This window comes from Mastomys coucha, unplaced genomic scaffold, assembly GCF_008632895.1.
Source record: "Mastomys coucha isolate ucsf_1 unplaced genomic scaffold, UCSF_Mcou_1 pScaffold18, whole genome shotgun sequence".
Lineage (NCBI taxonomy): Eukaryota > Metazoa > Chordata > Mammalia > Rodentia > Muridae > Mastomys > Mastomys coucha.
The window spans coordinates 43,545,323-43,558,378 of record NW_022196900.1 but is presented as its reverse complement, the minus strand read 5'-3'; the positions used below and the strand labels follow the sequence as shown (position 1 = coordinate 43,558,378).

Here is a 13,056-nt window from a genome sequence, read left to right as displayed (position 1 = left end):
TTTTTTGGAGGGGAAACTGTGAAAGGAGAAATTTACATGTAAATAAAGAAAATATCTAATAAAAAAACAAATAATATTTTGGCTTCTATTGCTCTCTCCACTTCTATGGCCCTCTCTTCTGCATGCCATTTACATATGCAAATATTTGTTTCTCTGAGTTCAGGAATAGCTGTTTTTAAAGTCTTTCTTTTGAAAACTAATCTTCTAGAGTTTCTATGTATAAAACAAGATTATATAATAAACAGAAACATTTTAATAGCTTTCCAATAAATTCAAAGCCACTGTCTAGGATCTTTGGTTATAAGACATTGCTAAAGAGTTTCCATGAATTCTTAATATCTGAAAGATTTCTCTCAGTCCTGTTTTCCTTCTTTCCTCTTTATCCCTGGGCCTTCCAAATGTATCTGATCTTTCTTTCATGCCCTCAAGACATGTTTCACACTTTACTACAACCACCAACTACATATCTCCTGTACTGGTTAAAAATCACCAAAAAGTAAAAAGTGACCATGAGAGGAATAGCAAATTCCAGGGATTGAAGAAGGTTAAAGGGGAAAAATGGAAGGGGCTCCAATTTGAGAAGAAGAGGGAAGAAGAAGAAAGAAAATGAGTGAGAAAAGATCAATAATACCAAGGGTATTTAATAAAGCCACAAGGAATCATATTGTTCTATTATTTCATAAAATTATACATACTACATGTATGTGAACACATATATATTTTAATGAAGTTATGCCACTTACAACTATATGTATGCATTGTAGAATGGGGTGTGTGTGTGTGTGTGTGTGTGTGTGTGTGTGTGTGTGTGTGTGTGTGTAGTGAATATGATTTAAAAACTAAAAAAAACAGCCAGTTCAGCCGGCAGTATGCCTGAGAAATCCTGCACCTGTCTGGCATGCATGAGGCCTGGGGTCCACAACCCCACAAGACAAAAGGATCAGGCCAGTCTCTCCTGTTTGTTTTTTTCACTAAAAAGTGATACTTTTGATTATGAGTTGTACAGTTTCTTATAAAACTCAAAAATACTTTCTGTACTGTTCAAGCTGGCTAATTATGCCATGCCTGGGAGGCTCGGCACTCCTGGGCACACGGGTTAGCAGCAGTTCATTAGGAGGCATCTAGAAAGGCATGCTTACTGCTGGTAGGATTTCTGTGTGTGAGCAACCTCTGAGAAATGACGCACAATACAGGGATTCTCCTCCTTCTAGCAGGCAAGTCCTCCCATACCAAACAAACTGTGCTGTGATTATCAGGCTTCTCTTCAAGTATGTTATCAAGCTTGCCAACAACACAGCCCAAGTTAACTTCTATAGGCAGCAACTTCAGCAAGAATAACATCCAGCTTTTGAAATTAGTTTTGTTTTGCTTAGGCAGCTATAATACTCATCTGAGTGTGTTGTGACTGCCAAGTAAAATAATGCAAAGGCTTTGTATCATGTTGATCTGAGTACTCATGCTCAATGGCATCCGCTTTCTTTTCTAAAGTAACTAACTACATAAAAATATATGAACAAAAACCATCTGCGGGGGAAACACATTGCTCCTTTTTACGATTAATGCAGAATGAGACCACATGCTTTTCTGGTCTGTTGGAAGAACTTGATTTTGATGTGCTGCTTCCAGTATTGTAATATTAATACCTAGTGCAAATAAGTATGGAATTAGAGGGGTGTTCTTACACATGTGAAGAAAAATATGGGACCTAAAATAAAACCCCTACCCAATGATTTAAAGGAAAAAAAAGATACCAGTAATTTTGACTCAGTAATTCTCCTGCTCAAGAGATCTTTTCTGAGTATATAATCAACTTGGTGTTCATCTGAATGTTTGTTTTGTTTGAAATATTAGAGCAGGCTGGACTTGAAGTCATAGCAAGATGCCGGTCTCGGACCCCAAGTGCTGGGATTAAAGTCATGAGCACCATATTAACTGCATCAGAATGGAGTTTTTTAATTTACTTTGTGGTTTTTGACATTTTAATATAATTACATCATTTTCCCCTTCCCTTTCCTTCTCTCCAAATCCTTCCATAGACCTTCCTATTCTCTCTCAAATTCATGGCTTCTTCTATACACAGACAGAGACACAAACATAAACATACAGAAAAACACACACACACAAAGTGGGGGAAGAAGAGAGAGAGAGAGAGAGAGAGAGAGAGAACATAATACATACATACAACCTGCTCAGTCCATTTACCGTTCCTTGTATGTATGTTGGTATGTATCTTTTTAGAGTTGACCATTTGGTGTTGGGTAATCAGAAAGTGTACTCTTTAGTTTTAATAGTGAAAAATGCTACAACCTGACTGTTCACTAACAGGAAAATGATTAAACACATTGTAGCACATTCATGAGACAAGACATTGCATAAATATACTTTGAATATTTTTAATATTTTTATTTTGCTATAAAATAGCAAAATTTTAAGAAAATACTAGTAGTGATGTATTATTTTGAAATATACACTTAATATGTTTGGAGTTATTTGAAATTTATACTGAGAACGTATGTATTTTCAGTATTGCTGTTGACAAGCATCTACATAACACTGTTAAATTGATTGTTGTTTTATATCAAACAACTTTTATAATACTCATTTTTATTGTTATAATATTTTATAAATTTTAAGGAATATGACAAAAAAAAGATATTGTAGGTATTGAAGAGGGGGGTCTCTGGGAGGAGTTGGGGTACAAAAGGGAAACAAGAATGTGATTTAATTCTATTTACTTAAAATATGTTTTTCAATGTTAACAAATTCAGACAAATTGAAATCATGTAACTTTTCTCATCATAATGCAATAAAAGTTAAAAAAAAAAAAATGAAGTCTTAAGTAATCCCAATAACTGTTGTGAAATGGCAAACCCATAAGCCCATAAGCCCGGGTGCTAAAGGATGGCTCTTAACTCATCTCCCTCATATCTACCTTCCAAATCTCCTGACGCCTGCTGCCCTGCTGAAAGCCAGCATCACACTCAGTCAGGAGTCTACTGGAACCTCCTCATTTCTTTGTTTCTGCTTTTGCATACCTCCACTCTGTATTCTAATGTGTGCCAGAATGAGGCTTTGACATGCTAATAAAAACAATACCTCTGCTACCTCAAACCTGAACACAAAATATAGCATCTCTCTAGAGTGGTTTGGGAATTTTTAATAGAGGTTATATACAAATGATAAGTGAGAATGCATAAAGGATTTTGTTTACTAATTTTATAATAAGCATGCTTGGTTACAAAAGACAAGCTAAGTTGCCTGCAAAATAATTATGCAAAGTAAGTTGAACTATATAATACAAAATACTTTAAATAATGTTTAAAATGCAATCTAATCAAAATGCTCAATTAAGAAGTGATAGTGTGGGGGCTAGAGAGATGGCTCAGTGGTTAAGAGCAGTGACTGCTCTTTCGAAGGACCTGAGTTCAAATACCAGCAACCACATGGTGGCTCACATCCATCCATAATGAGATCTGACGCCCTCTTCTGGTGTGTCTGAAGACAGCTACAGTGTGCTTACATATAATAAATAAATCTTTATAAAAAAAGAAGTGATAGTTTTAACTTCAAATAACAACTGAGAACAAATTTAAGCATGAAAACAACATTTAGTTACCTATGAAAATATGCATTTTGAAAACAACAACATATGTCCTAAGCTTCAACTAAGAAGATGGGTATTATATCTTAGTATGTGTTTTTCTGTTGTTTAGGCTAACAAAAATGAGAATGTCATTTTATGAATCTTTTAGCTTCTAAATTGAATTTTCTGCTAAGCTATTATTTATAAAGAGATATGAACACTGTTGCTTTCTTAATTCTTCTTTCTTGACCTTCAAATTATAATTGACTACCCTGTAGGTCTCAAGAGTATAACCCATTAGGAAGATAAAAACATATGGGATTAAAGTAAAAAAAAAAAAAGATAAGATTTTAAATTAAGTAATGATATAAGAATACTGCTTCATGAAAATGAATTATATGATAGACATTATTATTATACTCAAGGTGTGTCCATTAAAAGATGCTTAAATTGGTTCATTTTTTTCTTTTCATTAACATATATTAACATTACATTAACATAACATTAACAGAGCTGGGTTGCATAAGGATATTTTCACACTGGAATATAAATTACTTCTGGGTGTATACTCTTTTACCCTCTTTTTTCTCCTCCCTACTATTTCTCCTGTCTCCATATGCAGTCTTATTACTAATTTCATGTTATATACATATATGTGTGTACACATGCATTACATATTTATATAGGTATTTATGAGTGTTGTGTGTATGTATATGTTATGAAATCTAGGACCCACAAATGAAAGAAGGTATAGATTTGTCTTTGTGAGACTGACTTGATTCACTTAATGATTATCTTTAGTTCCATCTATTGTCCTGGAAACATGACTTTGTTCTTTATAGCTGAAACAAACTTCACTATAAATATATATGAAAACAATACCTCTGCTACCTAAAAAACTGAACACAAAATATAGCATCTCTCTAGAGTGGTTTGGGAATTTTTAATAGAGGTTATATACAAATGATAAATAGACTGCATAAAGGATTTTGTTTATTAATTTTATAATATGACTGCTTGGTTACAAAAGACAAGCTAAGTTGCCTGCAAAATAATTGTGCAAAGTAAGTTGAACTATATAATATAAAATACTTTAAATAATGTTTAAAATGTAATCTAATCAAAACAATTAAGTGAATCATTTAATGATTATCTTTAGTTGCATCTATTGTCCTGAAAATGTGACTTTGTTCTTTATAGCTGAAACAAACTTCACTATAAATATATACCATGATTAGTTGTTTGAGAATTTCATATAAAAACATACTATATTAACATCATTTCTACCTTTCCTTCTCCCTTCTCCAACTCCTCCTATCTTCTATAGTTGGTGTGTGTGTGTGTGTGTGTGTGTGTGTGTGTGTGTAACACACACTCAGTCCAGTTACTGTTGCCCATATGTCATCTGTTAATTCTTTCACTTGATTGGGTAGGATTGCACTAAGATATTATTTAAGGCTTTTGTGAAAGGCAACATTTCTCTATTTCCTTTGTCATTTTTATATGGGAAGGCTACTGATCTGGGGGGTTAATTCTAGATCTTGCTACTTTGTTAAAAGTGTTTATCAGCTGTATGAGTTTCCTGGTAGGGCTTTTAGGGTCATTTATATATGCAATCATATTATCTACAAATAAAGGTACTTTTGACTCCCTCCTTTCTTATTTGTGTTCCCTTACTGTCCTTCAGTTGTCTTAATACCCCAAGACTTCAAGTACTATACTGAATAAATAAGGAGAGAGTGAACAGCCTTGGCTTGGTCCTGAGTTCAGTAGAAATGCTTTGGTTTATTGCTGTTTAGTTTGATATTGGCTGCGGGCTTGCTGTAAATCACTCTGTGTTATATTGAGGTATGTACCTTGTATCCCAAGTCTCTCCAGTACATTTATCATGGAGAAATGCTGTATTTTATCAAAGACTTTCCTGGATCTATTGAGATGATCATATGTTTTTTTTTTCTTCTTTCAGTTTGTTTATATAGTGTAATACATTTATCACTTTACATATATTGAACTGTCCCTACATCCCTATGATGAACTCTACTAGATCATAGTGGCTAATCATTTGATGTGTTCTTGGATGCAACTTGCAAAAATTTAATTAAGAATAAAATAAATAAGTAAAATAATAAAATAATAAAATAAAAGTAAAATAAACTTACAAAATAAATAAATATCTGTGGAGGTCGATGATCTTTATTTTCCAATGTCCTTCCATGACAATTAACTAACATAAGATTACTATTATATTGTATAATATTTAAAGACTTGACAAGCACATTTTATATTTATACCACCTGTGGTACAAATTGTCTTATTTGATGTTCAATCATGTGACTTATAATGCTAAACTCTGTGTTCTCTACCCTAAAGTAGCATCCTTGCTTAATGATTTCCAAGTTCTTTCTATAGGAATATAAAAGCTAGACCACTTTCAAGACAATTTCTCAGCTAAATCATCCTTGAATCATGATGGTAGTATACACTGAGATTCTATATTTGTGTGTGGAGAGACTAGAGTGTCTGTGCTTTAGTAACATATTTCCTATCCAGTGCTCAGAGCAGCTGCCAAGTTCCCATGTGTTCAGTAGATATGCTCTCTAGAGCCCATTTCACAGTAGCCTAGCCCTTCCTGACTTCTAGCTCCATGAAAATAGTCATGAGTTATAAGGCCCAAATTTTCCTGTTTTGAGTATCAACTCTACCTCCAACCTGTCTGCAAGCTCCAATGAGCTATTTAGACTTCCATTCCTGCCTCTTTATTTCCAGTACTGAATATCCTCTCTCTTTAATCCTGATTGTTTACCACAAACTTCACTTGTTATACTGTCTGTATAGAGCTTCCACTTACTATCATTTAAATGTGTCAGAAAATTAATTTCCAACATGGTTGTGTTGAAAACTGAAACTCTCTAAACATATTGGATCATGGAGACGCTATGCTTGTCAAAGGGTCAATGTCATTATTAAGGGACTAGATTAGTTGTCATAGAAGTGAACCCCTTAAAAAGGACATTTGGCTACCTTTGCTTTCTCCTGCACCCATGCTGTCTCGCACTCTGTTCTCTGCCACAGAATGATACAGAAAGGCCTTCACTACATGTCTCATCTTCATGGTAGATTTATACCCTCTAGAACTAGGAAAAATAAACTTCTGTTTGTATCAATTGCCAAGCCTGTGGTGTTCTGCTACAGCAACCAGAGAAATGACTATGACACAACCACTCCATGTAGGACTGAGCCATAAACAGCCTTTATTAATTACTCTTTTGTTTTATGCTTATTTGTTTGCAATCTCTCAAATATGCAAAAATCCTTAGCTCACAGGCAATAACCTGATCTAATTTAACATAACATAATGTAGTAAGAAAGAAAAAATATACAATTATCTCAATGGGTCCATGGAATACATTTTTCAATATCCAACATTAATTCATGATTTTTAAAATATGTACAGTCTAGGGATAAAATCCCCTTAGCACTCTGCAAAGTCCAACTAAAAACCAAAAGCAAATGTCCTTCTTTTTAACATTTATTTATTGTATACATATCATGTATATGTGTGGGTACACATATACCACTGCTTGAATGTACAGGTCAAAGGACAACTTGTAGGGGTTGTTCTTTCCTTTCATCACCTGCAATACTCATACACACTAAATTAATCAATAAGTAAACATAAAGAAACAACTAAACTAAAATCCTTAAAATGTAGCTACTTTCAGATAATATATCATAGGTAACATCTTTATTCATCTGTATTCTCTGTATCTTCTATTCATGAGTGTTTTATTTTATGAATACAAAGATACAAATCTTACTGTTTTAAAGTCTTATGAAAACCACAGAAGAATATTTATCAAGTATATAATTGCTTTCAAATATTCTCCTAACTTAGTCTCAGGAAAATCCCGTAACTTGGGTATCATTATCCCTGTCTCTGCAGGAGAAAGTAAGGCTGAGAAAGGTTAAGTAGATTGCTCAAGTGACAGGACTGGGATTTGAATTTGAGAATCCCTATTCCAAGGCCAGTTGGTTTTTTCCACTGAAACATGCTACCTCCCACAAGAGAACGTTTTTACGTTACCACCTGCTAGTTCTAATTAAGAGATAGTAATTAAACAATTTTCCACTCCTGACAACAATATTTAAGTGACTCATATTTTAAAGAAACTAATATAAGCAACACTCTCAGCTGGAAGATATGATACATGAACATAAGTGCCAACACTTACAGAGAGACTCCCGTATGACTCTGTCAATTATATTACCTATCTATAGGATATGAAGCACAAAATTACTTAATGACAAGGATACTTGTAAAAGTGCTGAACTTGACTAATAATCAAAGAAATATAAATTAAAATAACAAACATATGTATTAAGTTGGCAAAAATTATAGAAATAGTAATTGCCCAGGTTGGACAACTGTACAGTTCTCAAACATCTAAGGACTGATGTCATTCATTAAAAACTTGCTATGAGCCAATTGATAATACATGCACTTTAAAAATGTCTGTGGGAGACCAGGTGTGGTGGCATATGCCTGTAATCTCAGTGCTTGGAAGGCTAACACATGGGGATCATGACTTCAAGGTCAGTCTGGAATTTTATAGCAAGACTCTATCTATCTCAAAAATTAAATAGTTTGTAGCTTATGACCAAGTAATTCCTCATCCAAGAGTTAATCTTGATTAAGATATCACAGATATGTATATAAAGATTTAGATATAGATATCTTATACTTCTCTGAGGGGGGAAATGAATGAAGATAAGAGAGAATATGGGATAAATCTAAATTTATTAACAATAATTTAGCTTACTAAAGTGCAGAAACATCCCATCTTAAACAGAGTCTAGACAGGGCAGAGTGCTAGGGATAAAATCCCCTTAACACTCTACAAAATCCAACTAAAAACCAAAAGCAAATGTCCTTCTTTTTTACATTTATTTATTGTGTACATATCATGTATGCGTGTGTGGGTACACATATACCACTGTTGAATGTGCAGGTCAGAGGGGATAAAATCCCCTTAACACTCTGCAAAATCCAACTAAAAACCAAAAGCATGGCTATAGCCCAATGTGAAGAATAAACCCTGGTACTCTATTCTTCAGTAACTAAGTTCAAAATGTTATTTCAAAATTACTAAAAGAGTGGATGTTAAATGATGTGACTACAAAAAAATATGTGAATAATAGATACGTTAATTGTGCTGAAATGATCCTTCTACTATTACTATTTGGGTTTTTTTTTTAATATTACCCTGTACCCCATAAGGATATGCAACTGTATCTGTGCATATATGTGTGTGTGTGTGTATGTGTGTGTGTGCACATATATATATACACACATGCATGGATATATGCATATATATGAATTCAAAGCGCTGGTGTCATTTCTCAGGGCTGTTCCTTTACTTTGCATTTCTCTCTAGCCTGAGTTCGCTGATTAGGCGATTCTGGCTGGCCAGCAAGTACCAGGAATCCAACTCTTCCTGCCTGCTCAGCATGCCACCTCACCTGGCTTTTAACTTGGGTGCTGGGGATCAAGCTCAGCTTCTCACTTGGCAAGCAGTTTACCACAGAGCTATCTGTTGTATAACAGTTTCTGCCAAATTGAAAAATTCCATCAGGAAGCTCTTTAAGCAGAGGGATAAACAAGTCAAATTAGCTTCAGGAAGTCCCTGAAACTGACCAGATTTACTAGGCCCCTCCCTCCCAGAGTAAGTAATAAAGGTGATGACAGTCCCTCTCAGATAAGCTAAGCTGAAGAGAAGACTCTTAAGCCAAACCAAGCTGACAACAAGACTCTCAGAGGAACAAAAGCTGCAAAAATGCAGAATTCAGATCAGTTGCTTAGAAGATGTTTAGACCAGAGTCACTTAGAAGGAACGCTCTCCAACCTGTGGAGGTGCCTACAGGCTGTGCAGTATGCTCCAGGTTCCCAGCTTTAGGAAAAGTCACCCATGCTGGGGTGGGCCTTGGTGATGCAGCTGTCCTTGAGTCATTTCTGCTCTTTTAAGTAACCCCTCACCCATACTCTGTAACTAACCCCAGTAAAACTCATTGGTTCACCAAGTTGGACTCCGATAGTGTTGTTATGTCCTGATTCCTGGGGAATCCCAGAAGAGCTCAAGAATTGCGAAGTCCACTGCAAATTGCAGATCGAAAACCTCCCCTACAGCATAGGTCCGGAATATGACCCCAGCTCTGGTGTCTTAGCACTTACATACAGAGTAGTTAGAAATTCCTTGAATGCTTAAGGTGAAGGGGAGGGAAGGCGGGTGAGGTAAGTCATAATTCAGACACAGATACCATTTGGTAGGGCTGGGAGGGGGATAAAAGATTGCCTTTTGTGGGGCTATCAGGAACTAGATTTATGGCCAACCATAACTGTCTGTGACCTCTGATTACCTCTAATTTAAACGTGGGACCCTAATCTCCTTTTTTTTTAAGGATAGGCACCAGCTGCACCTGGTTATCTGGGAGAGTGCTGGCCTTGGCGCCATCAAAGCTGAGGAGTTTTGTCATCTGTCTTACTCAGGCTGGCACCCTTGGCTCCTTGAGTCCTCTGGGAGCTGCCAGGGAGGAGGAAAGAACCCCCCGCGTTTGTTGCAAGGGAGGAAGGGGGAGCAGAGCTTCTGAGGGGCAATGCAGAGGCAAGCAGCAGAAGCAAGCCTCACCTCTCACTTGCTGTGGGAGAGAGCCTGGGGGGGGGAGGCTTCTGCAGGAGAGTGCAGAAGCAAGCTGCCTGTGCACCTCAGTATTATCCATACTTTGATCAATCATGGGTTCCCTATCCAGGATGAGTAGATATATGTGTTGCATCTCCCCAGAAAAAATTCTGTACACAACACAACCTTTCCAACCTCAAGTATATAAATGTTGTCAATCAAAGAAGAAAAAAGTGGAATGTTATATATATTAAGAATCCAATTCCAAAAACCATTATTGGGGACTCTGCCAGACCTTGGTACATACCCAGCTTTGCTCCTTCCTGTGGACCCTCTCAGCCCTCCTTCTATACCATCCCCATTCCTTCGTGTCAGCTCCTGATGCCTGAAAACATCTACCTGGGATTGCAGTGACCAGGACTCAGGTAGGTGAATCACACTCTCTTTCCAGTCCAGCATCACAGCAGCCCCATTCTCGCCCTCATCCCTGGGACAGCCTGCTCGCAAGTGGCCCTCCTCCCACCTCAACGCCATTCACTGGATACTTGGTGCAGACCCAGAGTCCCCTTAGCCCCTTCATGCCTGTTTCTCCAGATCATCCTTTGTCTCACTGCAATGTGCTTATAGGAGATTCTCCTCCTACCATACCTCTACCTCCCTGGGGGCCTGCCTGATGGTATGGACAGGATCCCCAGAGATATTTCCTGAAGCCCCTCTCAGCCTTTCTCCTAGCCCATCTCTAGCCCTCTGCCACCCAACAAGCTGAAGAAGCATTCTCTACTAGGCCGCCCACAGCTACCACAGTCTTTCTAAGATCTAGAATGGGCAAAAGAAACTAATCAACAGAGCTCCCACCCAACAAAGATTAGACCAGAACTGAGCACCTAGAATCACCTCAATCATCCTTACTCCGAAAGGCTAGACACTAGCACAAAATATACAAAATTTAACAGCCAAAACAATATGTAGGCCCTGCTGAAGTAGGCCCTGAGAAGTGTATTGTGGCTGAAGCATAAGACAAGGACTTCAAAACAATTTTGAATATGTTCAAGAACCTTAAAGAAGATGTGAAAGAAGAAGATATGAAAGAAGTCTGTGAAAACACAAACAGTAAAATAAAATAATGAAAACAACTCATGGTATGAAAGGAGAATGCAAACAAATAGAATCACTCAAGAAACCCAAACAAAAACAAAACTGGAAGTGAAAATTTTAAGAAGTCAAACAAACCTCAGAGGCAAGCCTCACCAACAGACTACAAAACAGGGACGACAGAATCTCAGGCACTGAAGGTAGAAGACATGGATACTTCAGTCAAAGAAAATGTTAAATCTAAAAACATCCAGGCACAAAATATCCAGGAAATCCACGACACTATGAAAAGACAAAATCTTTAAAAAAATAGGAATAGAGGAAGGAGGAAAAATCACAAATCAAAGGAAAGTTCATCCTGAGAGAAGTAATCCAGACCCCAGATACAAGTATTTTATGCATCCTCCTATGTGTGAATGCTAGTTCTTAAGCTTTTGATAGGCATGCAACAATCCATATGACCACTGAAGTCAGGTGTACAGTAAAGAGCTAGGGGAATCCCTAGAAAGGAGACATAGAATATGTAGTTATGGAAAAACAGAGGAGACAGGAACAGGAGAATTAAATAGGGAGAGGGACAAAAAGATAAGCGTGTAGAGGAATTTTAACCCAGCAACATGGGCCTCTCTGGCAAGGGATCAATCACATCCAAAGACCTTCTAAGTCTATATGATCTGGCCAGAATGCAGATATAATATGATCTGGCTGGATACAAACATGCCCTTAGTACACACCTTTAATCCCTAACAATGAAGGTAAGATTAGTCTGTAGACGGAAACAGCCATGTTTGAAAGTGGCATCTAATTGAGGGGCAGGAAAAAAATGACAAATTAGAGAAAGATTTGACAGATTAGGATATGGCCAAATTACTTGTCACACACTGATGGTAAAGCCCTATTGTGGAAGACAACATTCACATATCTCATTAAACACAGGGAAGCTGGGATGGTGCCTAACTAGAGGCTCCTCCCCTACTGACTAGTGTTCATGGTATAGATGGCTCTCTGAATACTACCAGAGGAGAAAGGTAACTACCAATCTAGCTACCAACCCTGAAATTCACCAGAGTGACCTGCCTTCACGACATGCTGTTGCAACAGTGGCACATATGTTGTAGGAGTAACCACTCTCTGTTAGATTGAAGGTCTACTCTACAAGATGGAAACCAAACCTGACACTACCTAGGTGGTCATGGGCCTAGGGGGAAACCAAATAAATATAGCAAAAAACTAACTCCTAGTGGTATTCTGCTATTCCCATGGATCAGCGCCTCTCTAAGCCATCCACAGAGAAGCTTCCTCTTACAGTAGGTAGGAACTAAATACAGAGACCCATGTGCAGAGAGTGAGAGACTTCTGAAGATTCAGTCCTAAATGAGATTGTCTTCATCAAACCCCTCCCCTCAGGACTCAGGGAGCTATGCAGAAGAGGACACAGAAAGACTGTAAAAGCCACTGGGAAAAGGCAACACCAAGTAAACAGTGGCTCCTCAGACACAACTGGACGGATGGACGGAAGCAAACGTGAACTCACAGACTGCGGCGGCGGTGGCATGCTCAGGGAGTGCACGGTTCAAGTCAAGCAGGGTTTCAGTGCTGAGGGGGGAAAGCAGACATAGAGTCCTCTCCTAACAAGAAACACTCCCCATCTGACATCCACATGCAAAGGTGGAATTTCACTACATATATTAACCTCACCTTAGTAGG

At 37.4% G+C, this 13,056-nt stretch overlaps 1 protein-coding gene across 4 annotated transcripts in view; it reads right to left on the bottom strand.

Moving 5' to 3' along the window:
- Window positions 1-13,056, bottom strand: part of Ccdc171 (coiled-coil domain containing 171) — a 323,333-nt gene that overhangs the window by 150,425 nt on the left and 159,852 nt on the right. The gene's annotated exons all lie outside the window — the stretch shown is intronic.